Source organism: Parasteatoda tepidariorum, chromosome X1 (genome assembly GCF_043381705.1).
Source record: "Parasteatoda tepidariorum isolate YZ-2023 chromosome X1, CAS_Ptep_4.0, whole genome shotgun sequence".
In the NCBI taxonomy this organism is placed as follows: Eukaryota; Metazoa; Arthropoda; class Arachnida; order Araneae; family Theridiidae; genus Parasteatoda; species Parasteatoda tepidariorum.
The window spans coordinates 46,754,594-46,761,467 of NC_092214.1; positions in this window are offsets into that span (position 1 = coordinate 46,754,594).

Genomic DNA, 6,874 nt, shown 5'->3' on the forward strand with positions numbered 1-6,874 from the left:
CAGCTCTCCCGGCCTCTCACAGAACAGGCATGAATCAACTAGTGATATCCATTAATCGAATTCTATCCCAGATAAAACTCTGGTGGGGAAGTACTGTAGAGTAGCACTACAATAAAGGTAGGGTAGTACTGCATTCAATCCCGATTCACTAGTATATTAGACACGTTAACTCAATTCTATCCAGAGTTACCTTTAGAGAGATGACGGTAGAAATTATCGGTAGCCTAGCCCTACAATACTTACATGCACCGTCTACCTGAAAAAGAATTTTTGACTAACTCAAATCTGTTTGTTTTCGAATTATTAGAAAACCATAAAATTAGTACTTTTTTAAAAACCTTCCAAAAACATCATCGATAAGAAATTCTTTTTGAAAGACATATTATGTTAAAATTTTATTCATATCACTCTGAAAAACATGAAATTAAATTTGTTTATTAGTATAAGGCTCTTTATAGATACATTAGCATCACACAATGTAAATACGCACTTCAATGATTTATGTCGTACAAGTTTTAGTCCTCCTTTACATTATTATTATTATTTTCTTTTGAGAAATAGAGCAGGGTGATATAATTCGTGCTTCAGATTTAAGAAAAAATTTAAAAAATCCTATTTAAATGTAAAATAAAAAAAAATAATTAAAAAGCAGTATAATAGAGATATCTATCGTCATGCAAATTTACATGCCCAGCTCAATACAAAAATAATAAAAAAAAGTAATATATCTTTGTATCATTATTATTCCTGTGGATAGTTATTCTAATCTTGCAACACTCTTATTATTCCTTCTGGATCGCGGTCAGAACTATCGTCACCAAGTCTATCTTCTGATAGCCATCCGCCTTCTAACTGATCTAAGTAATCTTCACTAACCTTCTACTAAGCTAACATAAAATAAACATATAGTAAAAACATTTTCGTCATACATTAGAAATTAAACAACTGCAAAGTGATGGTTTTGGGAAGAATATTTTTGGCATTAGATATAAATTGCACCACAGAAAATAACAGAAACACAAAAAACGAACCTTTTTTCCACATACTATCGCTTTTATTAGCAAAAAAGTCTCAGATGAGCTATAAAAATATATTAAAGAAATCACAAGTTTCTTTCAACCGCAACAAACAGTGAAATGACAACTTCGAACTAGCTATAATGATTGTGGCATTTGATTTTTTTTTTATAGCTACGTTCCTTATTACGCTTTAGTCACGATACCGCACTGGTCGCAACAACCTATTTCCAGTATAAAAATTTTGAGTAAAATTTTTTGTTCACTAAATGTTATGATAGAAATTTTCATCATCATGCAAAAAAGGGTTAATGAAATGCTGACATCTTGCACATATAATACTATTATGTTATCATTCATTTTAATAATCAAGGACTGTATGAGTTAAATGGTATATCAGTGTAAGCGAATATGCTTCCGACTCATTTAATCATACAAGAATATACATATAAATTTGAATTAATTTTTTGTGAGTGCATATTTTTAATTTTGAAAAATTTCTTGTAGTTAAAATTAAACATGCATGAATGTATCTGAAATGTTTAGTTATACACAAATCTACAAAAATATTTTAATTATAGATAAAATAGATATATAGATTCAAGAAATTTTAAGACTGAATTAAAATTTAAGCATGTCGAAAAATGAATCATTTTTCATAAATACGTTTCAATTGATGTAACAAAAATTATAAAAAATGTAAGAAATTATTTTCATGGTTTTATTTAAAAAAGCAATTGGAAAACACGCTTCGACATTTTCTAAGAATGTTAATTTTTTATTTAATTAGTTTTAGATATAGTTATCAATCAATGTGATTTTTAATGATGATGGTTGTTTCGTAAACAGAGTTTTATTAATGCAATAGTTTTACCAATGCATATAACTGCTCTAAATGTCACTTTCCTTACAGCCCACTAAACTTTTAAACTATTAGGTGCATGCTGCAGGAAATTAACTCTAAAATTGATACACACTTTATTTTATTAAATTTTTTACGCACATTCTTTTTAAAAAATAATGGCAAAATTTTTAAGGAAAATACACCATAAAGCACAGAAAATAGTTTCCCGCAAGAGTAAAAGGAAGGAAGAAAATTAAATTCAAAGCAGCCTTTCTTTTCTCTTTGCAAAAAATTGAAGAAACAATTAAGTTGTGACTTATAAGTATCACTGCTCTGCTTTGGGATAAACCTACATTAAAAATTATTATTTTTATTATTCTAGGAGTTTGCATCTTCTTTCGCAACTTATGCTTTCAAATGGAATCCATTCGAGTTATTAATTACACAAGTATAATAAATGAATAAAAGCAGAATAGCAACAAAAAAGACCACTCAAAAAGGAATATTTTCTTTTATTTCGTAAAAGCTTCACAATTCTACGGATTAAAACATAATTTGTAAAAGCATTTTTAAAAAAAAATAACTGACTAGTAACCAGGAAAAGTATTACAAATACACGTTATCTAAAAATTTACACTTAAAACCATATTTATTATTTGAACGTATTATATTTTACGTTTAATGAAAGTAAATAAGTTTTTTAAAAGCTTTCAAAAATTCCATAAGCACAAAAACAAAAGAATTGTAAAAGAAATAATTCTAAATAGAACATTCGTGTTTATTTATAAAAAAACAATCATTTATAATTCTACAAAAAACTTTTAAAAACACCTAAGATTAAGTGTTTTTAAACGATTTTTGCTTATAAAAATATAAAGCAATCTTCATGAAAAATACTCAAAAATGTCTACAAAATTGCTAATTTTTGTCTAAAACGAAAGTGACCAAAAATAATAATTTCAACCTTATTTAGTCAGTGTAAATATAGAAGTATTTAAAGTTACTTGTGTATACTTATTTTTGGAAGCAACGTAAAGTTTTTGCCAAAATATCAAACAGAAAAACTGATGTATTCAAAACCAGTATTTTTAGTTGAAAAGAGGTCAAACTTGAGAATTGTTATTTTGATATTATGACAGTCGGAGAAGATTTATGGCATCTTTTTTTCGTTTCCATAAAAGATTGTTCAAAGAATTTCAAACCTATCACATTATATCATTATTCGAAATGAAAAAATAGTTTTATATTTTAGAACAATTTATAACTAATAATAAATATAAAATTATGTCCCATAAAACTTTGTAATTTACTAATCAGTTCTATGGTAAAAAGAGTTTATTAAGAGTTCTAATTATAAATATATATTTGAAATAATGCATATTTGAAACAATGTAACTTAAAAATAAATCTATATTCGAATTAAAAACTGTGCAAAAAGCACTGCATTTGGAGAGTATAAAATTATTTTTATAAAAATAGAAGTTTCAAAAAACTTAAGTAGCATAGTTTTGGGTAATAATGTCTTTATAATTTGTACTAAACATTTATCACTTAAATAAAATGATTTTTATTTCTTTTTTAAATAAAGAAAATAACCTGATTACATATTAAAAAAAGCTTTGTTTAAATATTTTCATTTTCATAAATAAATATAACCCTTATATTTATAAACGATTGTTTTAAAGAATGACATTGTATTTTAATAATTATTCAGTGATGAAGAGATATTATAACAAGAATACGATTATATTATAGCTGTTTTAAGGAAATGGGAAAATATATTACAAATTTACTTCTAAAAATAAATCTTTAGATGCAGCATTTTTAATTTTTTTAAACCATTAATAACCATTAACGCGAACTAATGAAATATTTTAATTTCATAAATGTTTTTGCATAAAATAATTTCTAAATGCTAACTATAAGTTTAAGAATTTTTTGAGTTCGTCGGAGTTTGTTTTTATATAAAAGAGTTTATTATACATAATATATAGAGAGAGTACATTATAGAGTTTATTTTTATATATCTATATCTACTTTCATATTGAACTGTTTTAAACATAAAATGTCCGTTTTCTACCCATCTCCTATCAGCAGTGTTATTCTGTTTGCAATTTATAGAGAAAGATGCCATTATGTGTTTTTGAACTCTATCCTTAGATTAAAAAAAGTATGTCTTTCAAACAATTATAAAATTATAATAAAGATAAATTAGGTTTAATTGAAAAAAAGAAAATAGAAAAAATGCTGTAGTGTTTTTGTTTTTTTATATAATTATTTTTTTCTCTATTGATTATAAACGTTAATAAATATGAATAAACAAAAATGTGAAAACTAAACTATACGGTTTTCTAACTATTTACTACTAGCTTGGTTTCGAAACCGTGAAAATGAAACTTAATTGGACATAGCTAGGCTTTTAGTTGGGTAATGTGCATTGGAGAGCTCAGGACACTGGTCACTCTTCATGGGTTGAGGGAAGTGGAGGAAATATTGTGGTGTCAACGCTAGGACTCGAACCCCAGTTCCACTGGCTATGAGACTCACAGATTAGCCCTTTCGACTATAATATGCGCACAGTTGCAAGGAAATAAGTGGTTTCATTAGATGGACTTAGTTGGTGCGGTAAAATGCTGGTTGTTTAAGTATTAGGTGAAAGCAGTTAATAAAGGATTTTTCTCACAGTTAACAGTTTGATTACCATCTTATTTCCGATTATTTTACTATTTTGTTCGAATATGGTTAAATAGCGACTAAATAAATTGTTATTTAACCATTTTTTCAGAGAAATATCTAACAGTGTTTACTGTAAAAAAAATTGGTGTATACTTGCCACCATTTTTGGTCTTGAAGTAAACTAAATACATTTTAGGAACAAAAGTGTAGTTATCATGCAAAAAATTATTTAAAATTGACAAGATAGCAATTGTTTGAAAAAATTAGTTCGAATATATTACTAAAAATATACAAGTCTTTTCAACGAATGTTGAATGTTTCAATGAATAAATAAAACTGTAACAGTGAGAGAAAGTAAACAAAAAATCTGTCTTACTTAAAAATGTGGTTCATCTTAGAGCAAAAAATGGTAGCAACTATACACCAACATTTTTACAACCTCCTTTGAAACAGCTATAAACCAGTCAAAGAATAATTATCTTTAAACATTTTGTCCACTGTTATAACTGATTAGATTTTGAAACTAATATAACGAATAATAAAACTTAAAAATGTAAAATAAAATTTGAAGCGTAAAACAATACTTTAAAATGTAAAATGTTTCGTACAACTCAGTATCATCTTTACCCTACCTTACATTAACTTTTCACAAAAATCAATTATTATTACTTCTGTAAGTACTACGAAAATAAATCATCCCTAAAGTAAATAAAGTTTTACAGGAAAAAAAGCTTTCACCTCTTAAAAAGTACTTAGTGGAGTATGATATTTAGTTTTTCTTATTTTCAGAGACTAGGAAAGAAATTAGATGATATAGGATTTTACTTTGACTGATGACACATTTATAATAAACGAATTGTTTCAAACAACTAGACTATTTCCACCAAAGAACTGCCTGGGTGAAAGTATCCACTACTTTATCTTCAATGATCAACATTGACGTAAAAATAACAGATAGCGGTTTTGTAAAGTAGATAATATCTCTCAAGATAACTTTCCCGCTTCTTGAGATAAAAAAATAAATAAAACAAAAAATGACTGAACCAATTTATTTCCCATTTAGAATCCCATTAGTTGAGCAGTTGAAATAACTTATAACATTTGTTTTAATATATTTTACCATATACTAATATTTCTCTTTAAGTTGTGGAGAAAATGTACCAATTATGGCATTTCTAAGCAGTTTAAGATTGTAATTAAATTTATACACGTGACAAGTTTACTTCTCTTATTGGTGCTGTTGAAAGTTCAGTGCTTATAAGTTGCTGCTTATTTATTAATTTTCTCTATATCTATGGCATGCAATGATATTTCTATAAGACATGCAAAATTCATAATGTCATGATATTCTGCCGTTTTCTGCTATACTATGTAGGAATAATTTCATTTAAAACTTATTTTATGATAATTTACGCATTTTTTGTTGTTAGAATATGACTAAAATTGATATATCACGTTCAAACAAAAATCATTTCTTTGAATAAGACATAGTTTTTGTGTTATACTTGCCCATAACAACTTGGATATGTTCTACAGGTTCCATATAATTCTGACATTTTTAACTGCTTTACTGACAAGTATACAAATAGCATGTTTAGGAAAACTGTCGAGTTTGATTCAACGCCAAACTTGGTCTCCCATCTAGCAATATATGATACAGTATATAGTAAATGTAAGTGATGCAAATTTCAAAATTTGAACACATCTTGAATATATTTCGTCCTCTGCAAAATGTGGAAGATTTAAGAGGAAAGCTCTGTTACCATTACAAGAGTTATTTGCTCTTAAATTTTAAAAGAAAAGTGAAAAAAATTGCACTTTCTAAGTGAAATTTGCAACATAATGGCGCATAAACTATGTCAAAGAGTTTAGCCAAAGTAAACTTTTAAATGTTGGTTTCCTCATCTTACTTAAGTTCCCCTTACTTAGTTTCCTTCCATGTAAAGTTTCAAAAAAGGAAACGGAAAGCAAATAAAATGAAATAAAATATAACTTGTTATAGTGGCTAATATGATATACACAGCATATTAAATGGGAGGGATATGAAATAAGTGGGATTTAACTAATGGTTTCTCAAAACGCTTGCCCTTTTTACCTGATTTACTTCAACTTGTTACACTATGTAAGTATTTTTTAATGCACGAGTTGATTATTTTTATTACTTATACAGTTTTTTTTTTCTTAAGATTATAAAATTATTAAATCTGTCTTGTTGGCCATTTTCTAAATGCAACATAAATTACATAAATCTACGCAATCTGTTAAATGTTTAGTAAATCGAGCTAAAATTGAAAGAGTTATCTTGTCTACAATCGACGTATATATATATATATATATA